General features: G+C 42.7%; 1 protein-coding gene across 1 annotated transcript in view; it reads right to left on the bottom strand.

Annotated features, from left to right (window-relative positions):
* The window catches only part of ATP13A1 (ATPase 13A1), a 1,617,817-nt gene that overhangs the window by 606,556 nt on the left and 994,430 nt on the right, over positions 1–16,831 (bottom strand). The gene's annotated exons all lie outside the window — the stretch shown is intronic.

Raw genomic sequence — 16,831 nt, 5'->3', positions numbered from 1 at the left:
TGCTAAAGGATAACTCTGTCCAAGCTGCAAAATCCTTCATAAATGCACTCTACGGGCACCTACATGAATCCATGGATTGTGCTATCCCAAGCAAAACCAAGACTCACTCCTCCAAGAAAAGGAAATCAGTCTGGTGGACCCCTGCTAAACAAGCTATACAATAGAAGGAGGAAACTAGTACAGAAAAGAGTAAAATCCCAAGAAGGGAAGGCATTCCTGATAAGCATCAGCAGGAAACTAAGATCCCTCATAAAATCATCCAAGGCTGGCTTTGAAAGAAAAATTGCCAAGGACTCCAAAGATAACCACGAGGCATTCTTTAGCTATGTCAAGAATCTAAGTGGCAATTCTCAGATCTGCTTGGAGTTTGTGCAGAATGGCACAAGATACATTGAACCGACCGATATCGCCAACGTCCTGGCAGAGAGGTTCAGTGCAAACCTCACCCCCCTCTCACCCCCAAAAGGGCCCATAACCATACCAGAAAAATGTAGTGCCCTTGAAATCACAGACACTCATGTTAAAATAGCCATCTCCAAAGCCAAAAACACAGCATCAATAGGAGGGGACGGTGTCTCAGGCTGTGTCCTGCACAAGCTCAAAGATGAACTAACCCCTCACCTAAACACACTGCTCAAACTCAACCTCTTCACATGCTACATGCCCATAGAGTGGCGCACAGCAACTGTAATTCCGCTCTACAAAGGTGGAGCCAAAACAGACCCCAGGAACTATCGCCCTATAAGCCCAACTAGCTTGGTCTGCAAGGCTATGGAGAGCATAATCATGGATCTCATTAACAGAGACTTTGGGAACCTCCAAACACTGGACCCTATCCAGTTAGGCTTTGTCAGGGGCAGATCATGCCTCCGAAACCTGGTGGACTTTTTTGAGACAGTTACCAAGGCTACAGACGAGGGAAAGGTGGTCCACACAGCCTACCTAGACCTCGCAAAGGACTTCAAAACCATTCCCCATTCAGGTATTATAGACAAGCTCACCAGCCTGAACTCCTACATCACGGGATGGGTTGCCAACTAGCTCATGGACAGAACCCATATGGTAAGTGTTGCGGGAGCTAGGTCTGACTCTAAACCGGTTACAAGTGGTGTTCCCCAGGGCTCAGTCCTAGGACCCCTCCTGTTCAGCATATACTGCTCAGAGGTAAGGGCTAGCACAGGAGGACTATGGCTGACCAAGTTCGCAGACAATTGCAAACTAGGGGCTGTAAATGACTCTCCGGCTGACACCGACATCTTCCAAAAGGGTCTCACTGAGACAGATACCTGGTGTTAAAACCATGGCCTCAAGCTAAATGCCAAAAAGTGCAAAGCCATCCCCTTTAGAAAAAACATAGTACCCACAAACTACCACATAGGTTGTAGCCCCTAAATACAGAAGACGTAATAAGGGATCTGGGAACCCAAGTAGATAGTAACCTCTCCTTTGACAATCACATTGCCAAAATGGTTAGAAAATCCTTCTATGTGGCCCACCTAATCAAAAAAGGGTTTGCATCCAGATCAAAAGATGTCATTGTGCCCCTCTACGCATCACTCATCAGACCCTTCATAAGAGTACAATGCCCCATTTGGGATGTACCTTACAAGACATCTGCAACAGCTGGAAAAAACAAAGAAGTACCTTACCAAGAAAATCACTGGCCTCAAACAGATGCCCTATGCAGCTTGAATGAAGAAACTCCAGCTGTACTCGGTTGCATAGAGCCTACTCAGAGGTGATCTCTGCCTGACATACAAGACCATGTCCAACCCAAAATTGATGGACATGCTCCACCTAAAGAAAACCATATCCTATCAAGCAGTGGCGGCTGGTGACTTCAAATCACAGGGGGGCTGCAGGAGACGCTGAATGGGCGGGGTCAAAGGGAAGGGGTGTGGTCAACCATAAAGGGGAGGAGCTATGCACAAAACCACAAAAAAACTAACTTTAATTAAATACGCTGCCCTGGGTGGCAAACCATCATTATGAAAGTCCAATCAAGACAAAAATAAGTGTAGAAGAATAAAAATATTTCAATGCATTGGCTGCATGACAGCTACTTAATATCTAGATGGAAACAAAAGGTTGTGAGGCATGAAAAATAAATTACTTTTTAAATACATTACTGGAATGCCAGTCAAAATCAAGTATAAGAAAACCAGAAGCACTCAACTCAAACCACTTCTCCTTGCACTGCAGTTCTAATTATAATATATTCAGCTTTATTAAAGTACCAAGCAACATGCTGAAAGTAGAAATCTATGTGATGCCCCCACTTGTAAAATGTTTCTTATCCAAAAGACCTGCTGCCTGACAACTTGTTTCATGGGGAAAACATGATAAAAGTAAAAATGAAAAGCAAACAAGAAACAAGCTCAAGATACATTGCTTAAAGGATTACTGTACAGGTTATGGACCACACATGATTGGCATTCTGTTTAGTTTACGGGTAAAGCCTGTAGAGATGACTGGAAGTCTCCAACAAGTGTAATGAGCTTTTTAAAATAATGGAATCCTGTCCTTTAATACCCAAGGCTTATACATTATCTAGTCAAGTATTCTCTGCATGGCAACAACAGAAAGGCTTTCAATATTGGCAATTCTTTAACAGTATGCTTATTAAAGCTTACTTGCATCTTACGATGTCAGACAAGCTTACCTTATGGTCATTAAAGCATTGCTACTTAAACACAGAGCAACAGGCACTTTGAGTAATAAGCATAAATCAACAGTACAAAAATATGACAGAAACCAGACCATTCTGCAAAATCAAGGACAGATGAAAAGCCACTGTAGTACTTATGCAGTGCGCCCCTTCCATCCTAGGTAGACACAACTACTACTTGCCTTGCTTGGACACATCCAGAGTCACTACATGGGGAGTGGGTGCAACAAGCATGTCACAATTTGAAATCTCTCTGGCTGACTGTGATGGCCCTGACACATTTGTCATACCTCTCAACTTCAAGAGCAAGAAATCTGGACAAAGCCATACACAGAAGTGGGACAAAGGCACAACAATAAGGACAATTTTAAAATATTGCTCTAATAAACTTAGAAAGATAATAGAATAGGTCTTGCATTAGTATGAATTTTCTGAAGGGTATAAAATCTGAAACTCAAATGTGTCATTTTCTAACTTCAGTCTTTAGTGATTTGTCACTAATTTGCCAAAAAACACAATTTTATGGTGATGCAAAAATATAAAATAGACACACAATACAGCTTCTACCTGTCAAAGAAGGGACACTTTAATATTAGTACTGCTACCTTGAGCAGCTGACAAAATAAAAGAATCTACATGCATTTCAAGTAATCTATAACTTTGATTATTACAGTTATTTCTTAATTGTAAACCCTCCATGTTTTCTTCCAAAATTGCTATTTTGGAGGGATTATTAGGGGAAGAGCAACATTTTGAGCCAAAATTGGGGACAGTTGAGAGGTTGGCTATGCCTAATTCTATAAAGCAATTTATTTGCATGTACCTCTCAACCTGTTAATGCAGTAAATCTGAACAAGGCCAAATATATTGGGGCACATATAAACAGTACTAAAATTGCTCTTGTATAAATTGAGACAGTTGATAGAACGGCTCTTACTTTAACATGCATTTTATGAAGGTTATGAAGTCTGAAACTTATTATTTAGTGACTTCTGGCAAATCATTTAGGAATTAAAACTACAAATTTTATGAACAACAAACCAAAATAAGAAGCAAAAATCTATTCATTCTTTGAAAATCTGGACAGTTGGGAGGTATAGTTCAGCTGGGCCTGTCTGAGTTTGCTGCCCTTCCCCCTGACAAAATAATGGTTGAACTGGAGCCTCTGCAGCCATTCCAATTAACCATTACTTGGCTATTTCACTCCATTTACCATAAACACTAATGTGCATACTGCTTTACTTCAATGATTGGACTTCATTTGAAAGTTTTATTTTGTATTTTACAGCACAAACATTAAGTCATCTGTTAAACAAAGCAATGCAGTCTCACAATGAAAACTTAGCATTAAAACTTCTCTGCCCTTGAAACTCACATTCATTGAAACCCACATTCAAAGAAAATACATTTTGCCAGTGGCAGATAAAGATTAATTTTGGGCTGTTGAATCATAGGCCCTTGCATATGAAACATACATGTGCTCTTTGATACACCTTCCTCATTGTACTAAAATTATATTCCTTGTACAATACAGTACACTTGTTAGAGGGTGTTTTAAATTTGTTTTGAACATTTTTCCAGTAAGCAATGAAACAAAACATATGCACCCATAATGGCAAAACTGCCCAGTTGAGAACATTTATCATAAAAAGTCTACTCAGACTTCCACAGTCCACCATTATTAGTAAATATACACAATTCTACAGTCCACCATTATTAGTAAATATGCACAATTCCACAGTCCACCATTATTAGTAAATATGCACAATTCTACAGTCCACCATTATCAGTAAATATGCACAATTCTACAGTGCACCTTTATCAGTAAATATGCACAATTCTACAGTCCATATTTAGTGAATTCAGTTCTTGCCATAGCTGTCAACCTTAGCACAAAAACCTGGATGAAGCCAATAATGGGGAAATACAGTCCCAAAAATAGGGACAAATTTAAAATATTCATCTTATAAACTTAGAAAATTGCTAGAAAAAAAGGTTGTGCTACTATGTATTCTGAAGAACATGAAGTTTGAAATTCAAATGCCGGTCAATTTTACTGCGGACAGAACAAAAACAATTTTCAGCAGAGACGAGGGATTAATACTGCAGACACGTCTTTGTAAAATGGCAGGGCATCAGAGCAAATCCACACAAACACAGAGAGGAGATGCAGACTCCACACAGAAGCCAGCCCAACCAAGAATCAAACCAGAAAACCTATAGCTGTGAGGCAACAATACTACCACTGCACCATCAAATCTGCAAGGAATTAAACATTCAGAAACCTGAAGTCTGAAATTCAAATGCCTGTCAATTTTACTGCGGACAGAACAAAACAATTTTCAGCAGAGATGCAGGGATTAATACTGCAGACACGTCTTTGTAAAATGGCAGGGCACCAGAGCAAATCCACACAAATACAGGAAGGAGATGCAGACAAAAGCCACCCCAACCAAGAATCAAACCAGAAAACCTATAGTTGTGAGGTAACAATACTATCACTGCACCATCAATTATACAAGGAATTAAACATTCAGAAACCTGAAGTCTGAAATTCAAATGCCTGTCAATTTTACTGCGGACAGAACAAAACAATTTTCAGCAGAGACGGAGGGATTAAAACTGCAGACACATCTTTATAAAATGGCAGGGCACCAGAGCAAATCCACACAAACACAGGCAGGAGATGCAGACTCAAACAGAAGCCACCCCAACCAAGAATCAAACCAGAAAACCTATAGCTGTGAGGCAACAATACTACCACCGCACCATCAATTATGCAAGGAATTAAACATTCAGAAACCTGAAGTCTGAAATTCAAATGCCTGTCAATTTTACTGCGGACAGAACAAAACCAATTTTCAGCAGGGATTAAAACTGCAGACACGTCTTTGTAAAATGGCAGGGCACCAGAGCAAATCCACACAAACACATGGAGGAGATGCAGACTCCACACAGAAGCCACCCCAACCAAGAATCAAACCAGAAAACCTATAGCTGTGAGGCAACAATACTACCACTGCACCATCAAATACGCAAGGAATTAAACATTCAGAAACCCTTAAGTCTGAAATTCAAATGCCTATCAATTTTATTTAACATTTTTTAATCAGGACAGTCTGACTTGGAACAAATAAACAATTTTCAGCAGAGGCCCAGGAAGAAATAATGCAGACATGTCTTTGTAACATGGGAGGGCAAAAAAGCAAACCCACACAAACACAGGGAGAAGATACAGACCCCACAAAGAAGGAACCCCAGTCCCTGCTGCTCCTCTTGCAGTCTCTGGCGGGGGGTCTATGCACTGTAAAAGTGCACAGGCGTCTCCTTGTGTCCCTCTATGGGGAGACGCCGGGCTGCCTTGAGCATGCGCATAGACCGATAAGTCGGACTTCGGTATCTGCGCATGCCAAAAGAAATCGAAATTATAAAAAAATATTTTTTTTTATTTTTCATTTGTTTTTCTTGCTTTTTTATTTTTGAGGGGGCTGCAGTCCGGCAGCCCTATGCCACTATGCCACGAGCCGCCCCTGCTATCAAGCCACACACTCTAGGGATCTAAACCTCACCACAACAATAAATAGGACATGCTGGAGGGATAGATTTCTGTCTCAGAGACTTCCCATGCTCGGGAACAAGATTACAATCTACATTAGGCAGAGCTACTCGCTAACCCTCTTCAAGAGAAATCTTGACGAGTGGATGGGAAACGGAAAGTATACCCCGGGGATCACTTCAATGGCTCTGTTGGACAGAGGCACAGGGAACTAATCTAAGTGGGCAGCGTAAGCCAACACATTCTGGCTAGGCTTATAAATGCCATCAGGCAGATAGCCTAGTACCTATCTATGAACCTATGTGGCTTTATGCCAACGCTGTGAGGCATATTATATAGGAAAAATTAAGTGCTTGTTAAAAGAATGCATCTACGATCATTTTTATGAAATTAAAAAAGCAAAAACAACTAATGCACTCGCAAAGAATATTATGATTAATGATAAACATTAGTTTAAATTTGTCTTCCTAGAAAAAGTAAACAGAAATGAGGAGTAGTGGCCAGTGGGCAGTCCACCTTGAAAAGAGAGAACTTTATTGGCAGCTCTTCCTTAATTTGACCAATCATCCAGGATTGAACAAGCAAGTCTCTATTACTAGCGTACTAAAAATAAAAATGCTACAAAGACAGTTCTAAAAGTACATTAGAAACCCATTCCAATAACTTCATTTGTATGTTTATATATTTATAGGCATTTTGTATTGGTTCATTTATTCACAATACTTTCAAATGTAACATAGATTTGAGTTCTATATGTCTAGAGAAGGGAAGTGTTCATTTAATGTACATCCACACTGATTGTTAATGAAAATTAAGTATTTTGTGACTGGTTTAGTGGTACCTGGAATAAAGAATGAATTACATCGGTAAGGTGAGGGGTGTGTTATTAAACAGTGATTGTTACTGGTTCGTGGTTTTGGCATTGTATAACTGACTCTAATTCCTAATCTCTGTTCAAGTTGGAGCAAGAAGTCCTACTGCTGGACCAAAAGATTTCCGGTTGGAGTGGTGAGGAGCCCATCATCTGGATATCTGAACACCCAGAACCCTAGCAGCTTAATATATGCTGCCAACACTGCCATAACTATGAATGGCCGAGAAGCTGTGGTTAGACCAAAGGGCAGTGCTCTGAACTGGAAATGACTGCCTCTCAGATGGAAACTAATAAATTTGCTGTAATACCTAACTATCTTGATGTGATAGCAGGCATCCTGGAGATGGGTTCCTAATACGTGACTGAAGTTTTACAACTTTAAACACCATATGGTTGAATCCATATGTTTGAATTTGTAAAACTTCGAATACTTAAAAAAAATAAATAAATAAATAAATAAAGGAAAAACTTATCTGACTGTTTTAAGCAGGGGGGCAAGCCCCCCTGTACCCCCCCACACCCCCCGCTCTTTAAATATACCAACACCGAGATTGCACTACAGTGTAGTAAAGGGAAATCTTCCCTTTAGACACTGTACTGCATAAGAGTGCGGTCTCGGTGTAGGTATACTTAAAAAGCAGGGAGTGTTGAGGGCACAACCTCCCACATGGGGGGTGCAGGGGGGGTTGCCCCCCTCTGCTTAAAATAGTCAGCTAAGTTTTTTTTTCTTTTTTCTTTTTCGAAGTTTTACAACTTCGAACATATGGGTTCGACCATATGGTGCTCGAAGTTGTAAACTTCAACAATATAATAGGAACCCCCTGGAGATCTGTAGAGCACATCCAGTTATTCTTCCTCAAAAGAGGTAGGATGGACTGCACCATGACCATCCTGAACGTCATATGTTTTATAAAAAGATTTAGGTGGCTTAGGTCAAAAATCTGCCTAATGTTCCCTGCTTTTTTTCTGTAACTAAAAAATTCAGAATACATTCCAGATTATAAATGGTCAGGGGGGACCTGCTGGATGACTTTTCCAGCAGCTTTGATATTTCTACTGCTCTGGATTCCATATGACTGGGTGGTACATTGGTAATCTTTCTCCTTTTTTGAGGAGAGAAAGCAAATGCAATAGTGTAGCTTCTGATGATTATCCTCTGCATCCATGATGTGATGGCCTGCCAGGTTTGAGGGTGCAGGGATAACTGCCTCCCAACTGCCTACACACTATGTCAGTCAGGCAATCCTTCAGGAGCACTGATAGGATTTCTCAGTAAAAGGACCACAAAATCCCGGATTCTGCACACCCCCCCACTGCCTCAATGGTGACATATGTTGAAGCTCCCCCTTCTCTGCCTCAGGAAAGTCTGCCTCCAGGAGTGTCTTGATGAAAACCCTAAGATTTGTCTGACCACATCATCTTCCCCCTTTCTCTGGTTCCTAGAAAGGTCCTCTGCTGGGTGGAGAACTGGATTCCAAATGGTGGACAAGATTTTTTCAGTCTTGCTCACTCCTAGTGTGCATTTCCTTAATCTTTGGTCTGAAAAGTTGTGAACCACCAAAAGAGAATTCAGGAAGGTGTCAGACTACCAGCCTAGCCATCTGGAGTTTTGTAAATAATTATATGTCATTTGTGAATATCAACATGATTCATATGCTTGTCTTAAAACTATATGTTACGTGTATATTAAACTACTGGTACAGAAGTGTGTGTTGAACAGGGTTTTGTGCTATAAAACTTAGTTTCAATGCAGCAAGGAGACAGGATGTCTAGAACTAGGGCATCTTCTGCATTGTTGTGCAAGTGTTTTATTGTTTTATGACTTCCAGGGTCTGCAAACATCTGAGAGATGTATTTCTCACAGGTAGATGGTAAAAATGCTTGTACTTTGACAATGGGGGTTGCTTGGTAACTGAAGTCAGGTGACAAAAAAGTGATGTCATCCAAGTTAACCCAGCAGTAATATTTGATATTAATTTAAGAACTCTGTAAGAACTCTCTCAGAGACAGACTAGGCACTTTGTATTTTGTCTTTGACCTAGCAAGAACATCCACTCATCACCACATCTGCAGTTGCCTTGCTGTAAGCAAGTTTTTAGGGCATAGCAACTCTTTTAGATTCAGATAGGAATATAGTAAAGTATAGCTTATATGTTTTCTTTATTTATTTTAGCCTGTCCTGCAATGTTGTTTTAAATATTTCCTATGATTTTGAACTCTGAAGTTACTGTGTTGATTTACTGAGTATTGTCTTGTTCTTTTATTATTTATTATTAAATATATTTCAACCCATCTTTGTGGCTGATATCTGCGAGAAATATTTAAGCTCTTAGTGTACTTGCATATCTATATGATGACACTGTACAAGCCACTCCTAAATAGCATTGCTCTTGGTCAGACTACCATCTGGATTAATAGTAACATTCCACAGTAGGATAGAACACCCTTTGTTAAGGGCCTTACAGTATCTGATAAGTAGTGGCTGGTGGCAGTAGAAACTACCTTATAGTCTGGAAAGAAGGGAGCATAGGTATTAAACCTATGCCAGCCTTTCCCTGGTGTGTATGTGTTTGTATATAAATCAAACCTCAAAGTGTGTGTGTGTGTGTGTGTGTGTGTGTGTGTGTGTGTGTGTGTGTGTGTGTGTGTGTGTCAGCTACTTGGGCAGGGACACGAAGCACTGGTTGGACAGAGAGGGTGCTGGAGGTTTTGGCTTGGCCACTCAGCTGAGATCTCAGTCCTATAGCTGTGCCACTGGGGAGTCTTACTGGGGATCTGGAGAAAGATAAAGATATCAGCCCCATACTGACTGTCTCTGTGTGCTCTTAAGGGAAATTGCACTTTACTGTGTGTGTGTACTTGTCATCCTCCCAGTGTGTGCATCCCCTAGCTGTTGCCAGTGGCGAAGATTGAGGCTCCTTGATTACTGGGCCAATACAGGGGAATCACAGAAGAAAGTACAGTTTTGTACCTACCATAAATGTAGATGTCCGATAGGTATGCAACTGCAGTCCTTACATATGGGTTATCCTGCCTCAGGCAGCCCTTCGGTCGGCCGGATTCCAAAGTCTGGTGATGTCGCCCTTTCCCCGACATCACGCTATCTTCTTCAGTGTTTCTTGCCCCAGATGCCAGGTGCCCTCTAAGGAAGGCTAAATTTTGAAAATAGAGAAAAAATTCCAGACAAGTACAACAACATAAAAATAAATACACCATAAAAGATTACCCCAGGTAGCTAAAATGAGGGGTAGCAACCCAAAAGAATACCACAGAGGGATAGGTGGGAGGGAAAACCTGACTGCAGTTGCATACCTATCGGACATCTACATTTATAGTAGGTACAAAACTGTACTATGTCCTTCAAGGATGCAACTGCAGTCCTTACATATGGGTTGAATACCATAGCCAACCTGGGGGTGGTAGGCACTAAGACAAAGATGGTGTAGCTAAAAAGCCCTGCAGGACTGCAGAAGCAAACCCTGCTCTGGATATGGAATATAAAGGCAGGTTGTAATGTTTGGAAAATGTATGCACGGAGCTCCATGTAGCAGCTTCTAGAATGTCCTTTATTGCCACTCCTCTTAAAAAGGCTGTGGAGGTGGCTGTAGCTCTGGTGGAATGTGGCCTGATGTCAGCTGGCACAGTTTTTCCATGAAAAGAGTAGCAGAATCGAATGCAATTTCCAATCCATTTAGAAATTGTCTGTTTGGAAATTGCTTTTTCCTGCAATCCAGCAGCGTAAGCTACACAAAGCTGGTCAGATTTTCTGTAAGACTTTGTTCTGTCCAAGTAGTAGCGCAACTGTCTGTGAATGTCCAAGGTGTGCAGAAGTCTCTCACTTTTATTTTGAGGATTGGGAAAGTAGGTAGGCAGGTGAATAGCTTGATTCAGGGACACCCTGGATACCACATTTGGCATGAATGACGGATTGGTTCTCAAAGAAACTCTGTCTTGATGGAAAATGAGAAATGGTTGTATTGCCATAAGGGCCTGTAGCTCAGAGACTCTTCTTGCTGAGGTTACTGCCAGAAGGAAAGCTGTCTTCCAAGACAGAAATTGCAACTCTGAAGATGTTGCTGGTTCAAAGGGAGGAAGAGTTAATTTTTCCAGCATGAAGTTGAGGTCCCATGCAGGCACTGGTGGTTTCCTTGGAGGGTTGATGTTCTTTATACCTCTTAGAAACTGTCTTAGCAATGGGTGAGAAAATACAGGCGGATCAGTGTTATATTTGGCAGATATTGCTGAAGCATGTATTTTTATTGAAGAATATGAAAGGCCATTGTGGAGCATTTCAGCCAAATATTCTAGGATCTGTTGAATGCTCGTCACTGATGGGTCTTGACCCTTTTTGCTGTTCCAGATAAGAAATCTCTTCCATTTAGCTGAGTTTGTTTTTCTAGTGGAAGGTCTGTGCGCCTCCAGGATGATATCTTTTACCCTTTTGGAAAGTGCATCCTGAGGAATAGTCATGGAATCTTCCAAGCTGCCAGCTTCAATGTTTTCAAGCTGGGGTGTGGTGTCCTGTAATTGTGCTGTGTCAGAAGAAGTGACCATTGAGGAAGGAGCCACGAATTGGTGTGTGTCAAGCTCCGTAGCAGTGGGTACCAGTGTTGTCTTGGCCCGTCTGGAGCTATCAGTAGGACTTTCGGTTGCTCTGTCTTGATCTTTAGTAATACCTAGGTCATCAAAGGAAGAGGTGGGAAGGCATATAGTGTTAGAGAGTTCCAACTGAAGGAGAGAGCGTCCACCTTCCATGCTTGAGGATGGTATGTCCTTGTGCAAAACATTTTCAGATGGTGATTGAGGTGGGAGGCAAAAAGATCTATGTCCGGCCTAACCCATGCTTGAGTTAATTGTAAGAAAATGTCTGGATGCAACATCCATTAGTGTGGATCCATGATGTTTCTGCTTAGGCTGTCTGCCAGAACATTGTCCTTCCCTGGTACAAACTGGGATTGTAGCTCTATTTTCAATTGTAGAGAAATATCCCAGAGATTCATTGCCAGTCTGCAAAGAGGGTAGGAATGGGTACCTCCTTGCTTGTTTATGTACCACATAACTGTGGTATTGTCTGTCTTTATTAGTAGATGGCCCTGATGCATGGACTTTTCGAAGGTCTTGATTGCATGTATCACTGCCAGCATTTCTTTTTGGTTGATGTGCAGGTGCTTTTCTTTTTGTGTCCATTTTCCTTGAATGCATCTGCCCTCCATGTGCGCTCCCCATCCATGGTCTGAGGCGTCTGTTGTTATGGTTTGACTTGTATGAGGCTTGCTGAAAGGCAGACCTTTGTTTATCTGGCTTGCTTGAGCCCACCACAGAAATTCCTTTTGAAGGCATGGAATGAGTGGGATCAATGCTTCCAGGCTGTGGCTGTGTTGAGACCATAGACTTTTTAGATACCATTGTAGTTTCCTCATATGCAGCCTTGTGTGGAATCAGAAGAATGCAAGATGCCATGAAACCCAGGGCCTGCAGGATTTTCCTTGCAGTCATCTGGGTGTGTGTTGCCAATTTTCTGAAGTATTCTGGTAATTGTTTTTGTTTTTCTTTTGTCAGAAACGCCATCTGGGTGTTTGTATCCAGTGTGGCACCCAGGAAAGGTATTTGTTGGGATGGCACGAGACTTGATTTCTGAATACTGACTGTGTATCCCAAGGCCTGCAGTAGGTGAATGACATAGTCCAAGTTTTTTAACAAGGCTTGTTGGCTGTCCGCTTGTATAAGGCAGTCGTCCAGGTAAGGGTATATTTGTATCCCCTGAAGTCTGCAATGTGCAATTACTGATGTCAGGCATATCGTGAACACTCTGGGCGCAGTAGATAAGCCAAAGGGCAAAGCTGAGAATTGATAATGCTCTGAGCCTGCAAGAAATCTGAGGTATCTTCTGCAACTTTGTCTGATTGGGACATGCAGGTATGCCTCCTTGAGGTCCAGAGTTACCAAGACCCTTGCCCAGCATGGGAAGGAGTTGCTGTAAAGTCAGCATTTTGAATTTTGGCACAATAAGGTAAGTATTCAGTGCGGACAAGTCCAGAATGGGTCTCCATTGGTTTTCTTTTCTTGGAACAAGGAACAGTCTTGAATAAAATCCTTGGCCTTGTTCTGCAGAAGGAACCTTTTCTATTGCTCTTATTTGAAGTAGGTTTGTTATTTGTTTGAGTGCCTCTACCCTTTGATTTGGTGGCAGGTTTGGCCTGCCATGTCTTGTTGGTAGTGTATGAAAATGGAATCTGTATCCTTTGTCTATTATGTCCAGTATCCATTTGTCCTTTGTAATATTGTGCCAATTTTGTGAGAATAAAGATAATTTTCCGGCCAAAGGTGCTTCTAATTGAGCCCTGGATGGCGGAGTCAAAGTCAAGTCATTGAGATTGTCCCTGTGGAGTAGTGGAAGGTCCTGCCCCACCTCTCTGGTTCGGGGGCTGCCACTGACGTCCTCTGTAGGAGCCTCTAGTTTGCCCTCTACCTCTGCCACGTTTGTTTTTGCCTCTTTGAAATTTGTCTGTGTCTGGAAAGGACCAATGCTTAGAAGGCCAATTCCTGCTGAATCTTGGAGGCTGTACCTGGAGGAAATCTTTGACTGTTTGCACTGATTTTGCCTTTTCCTCTATTTTCTTTAAAACCTCTTGTGCAGTAGCACCAAATAGCTTATGTTTCTCTAGTGGTGCGTCCAAAAGCTTAATTTTCACATGGTCTGGCAATGTTTGTTCCTTTAGCCATGCATGTATGACCGCACCTGTCATTGCTGCTCTACATGAAGCTTCCAATGCATCATATCCACACTGCAGGAAATGGTTGCTAACCTGCTGTGTATTATGAACCAATTCCTGTAATCCCTTTCTATCTAATGTTTCAGGGGAAGCCAATTTCTTTTGCAATTCATCCAACATGTATTCCTGATACTGAATCATATGAAATTGAAGAAAGGGTGGAAGATACCTTTCTAAAGCCCTAGAATCTCTTTCCGCAGGAAGAGGATTTTTAGCAGTAGTGGAGGAAACCCCTTTAGGCCCCTGAGAAACAGTTTCAGGGTCAGCAGTATGGCCCTTGTACAGAAATTGATGTGTGTCTGGGACCCTGTAGTACCTGTCTGGCTTGACAGGAGCAGGTGGGAGGGAGTCAGGGGAAACACTAGCTTCTAAGTACACATCATCTAAAACATTTAAAACTGGAGGAATAGCTAAGGGTCTATGCTGAGGGAGCTTTAAAAATTCCCTTAGCCTTTTCCTAGAATCTGAGTATTCTTGGCCTTGCCATTTGAAGTGTTCCCTAATGGAATGAAGTTTCCCCAAAGGAAAACTCCTCAGGAGGAAGCAGAGGGAATGGATTCCTCCGCATCAGAATCCTCGAAGGCCTCCTCCTGGTAGTCTGAGTGTGCAGAATCACCTGAGGCCTCTTCGGAGGACTGGGGATCTACCTGCTCAACCCTAGGCCTCTTGACAGAAGGTGGCTGAAAGCCTCTCTCTGGATGTGGCTGAGAACCCCTAATTAAAGAAATAAGGTCCTCAGCTAAACTTAAAATATTGAGAACCAGAAGTGGATCCCAGAGAAACAGATCTTGGAGGGAGAGACTTAGCCTGTTTGGCAGCCTTAGCACGTGTGTAGGCCTTAATGGACATAGACACTGGGGGCCTGGCAGCCCCACGTGCTGGAGTAGTCTTATCCACTGGAATGTTAGAAATATCCTGGGCTACAGTCTCAGAGGGGAGAACAGGAACCGGCATCGAGCTGGCCTCAAGGTGTGAGGTGGATTGGTCTGTAGCGGTTATTAAACCGCGGTAACCGTCGGTGGACCGTGGGGTGGTGTCGTTGGTCTGTAGCGGTTGCGAAACCGGCTCAAAAGAGACTGAGACACTCACGGTAGGCCTAAGAGTGGTGTCGGCCGAGACCGTGGACCGCGATTGTCGGTCCTTATCCTTCCGTTTTTTAGGTAAATATGCTGTCGGAAGTTCCGACGGCATGATATAACAGAAATCTTCCCCAAAATAATCCTGTGCAAACTCTGACCGACGCCGGGTGGTGCTATTTGAAAGAAGCACAGGCTGCACAGGCCGAGACGTTGTGTTCTGGGCCTAGGCAGGGTAGGCAGTGAGAGTGGAAATCCTTATGGGGTATTTGTTTCCCACAAGTTAAACAATTATTACCTTTTACAGTTTTATCTGACATCGGCCTGAGGCGAGAAAAGGTCCCCAACGGGTACTTAGCTTTTGAAGACTTCAGTAGCTGAAAACACACAAGAAAGACTGAAGAAGATGGCGGCTGACGCTTTTATACCCCAGGCTCTGACGCCGGAAAGGGGGATACATCAGCCCGCCCGGACCCAGACTTTGGAATCCAGCCGACCGAAGGGCTGCCTAAGGCAGGACAACCCATATGTAAGGACTGCAGTTGCATCCTTGAAGGACATCTTCCTGAAGCCCTCCGAAAAGTCACATAATTGCATCCAGGCATGCCAACGGATGGCTATGCCTGCCACTCTGACCACATCATCAGCTGCATTTGAAACCAGATATGCATATATGTTAGACATTGACCATAGGATAGAAAAATGGGACTCCATTGTTTTCTGGATTTCCGACTCTAAGTTGCCAGAGGGGGAACTGGCGATCTCCTTGGTCAAGTCATTCTGGAAATTTATATAGGCAAGGTAATTCAACACTAAGTACAAACATTGCTGATGCATATATCCATTTTACAAACCTGTCCAACACCCCTGACTCCCTGTTTGGGAGGTGGGTGGCCATATGTGCTCTCTTCAGAATTCCTTCTTTGTGCAATGGGGAAAAGAACCATGGCATCTACTGAGGGATGCTTGCTCCAGTTTACTCTGTCCATTGAAGTGACCAAGATTTTACCTGGTTTCTCAGAGATGGCTCCACTAAATCAGAATCCTACTAAGTCACCAGGTCTATGAAGATATCAATGGGTAGCACTACCCAAGAGGTGGAAGAGCCAGACCCAAAACCCTCGAAAACACATCCTCAGGGAGAGGGTGCTTCAATGGACCAACCCCCTCTCTGTTTTATCACCTCCAAAATGTCACCAAAGGTGAGGTCTTCCAGAGGGGATTGTGGGAACCCCTTCCACATCAACCAAGTCAGTTGTCTTCTGTAACTGACTCCAGGGGAGGAGGCAAATGTATTTCAAACACATTTCCTAGGACCCTAGCTTGTTTGGGCTTCAGAAGAAGGGTCAGAATCACACAGGAAACTTGCTTGACAATTACCGCAAAGGCTGTAGGAGGCTGGCCTTGCCAGTCGATCTGGATGTGTAAAGTCAGATGCAGTATCCAACAAGGGTTGGAATGGAGCCGAGTGTCAGAGACAGACACCTCTTTTCTTGGTCTGGCAAGAACCCTTTCAAATGCACTGAAGGCTGAGGCTGTAATTGGAGTTGAAGAACCACTCTTCTGATCTAAGAAAGAGAGAGCGAAGGAATAGCCTACTCTCTGACCTGCCTCAGCTCCAAAGTCAACAACAGTACAGAGCTACTGAATGTTGAAGCTCGAAGGGGATGAGACAGCTCAAATAACTTAAGAGCTGACTTGATCCTCAGAGTCCTGGTACCAAGGCTTCGGCTCTGAGTTTTATCCTGATCCAATATCATCACAGTCAAGAGACATGCTCCAGTGCTGTAAAGGGATAAGACTCAGCTGACCCAGGTTCAGTTAACGGGTTCTGGTGACTGACGGGAGTGGTAGTGAAGGGATGGGCATAATCATCCAAAGTTG

The sequence above is a fragment of the Protopterus annectens genome, chromosome 9.part0 (assembly GCF_019279795.1).
Source record: "Protopterus annectens isolate FY-2018-M chromosome 9.part0, PAN1.0, whole genome shotgun sequence".
In the NCBI taxonomy this organism is placed as follows: Eukaryota; Metazoa; Chordata; order Ceratodontiformes; family Protopteridae; genus Protopterus; species Protopterus annectens.
This window is presented reverse-complemented; position numbering and strand designations above follow the sequence as displayed.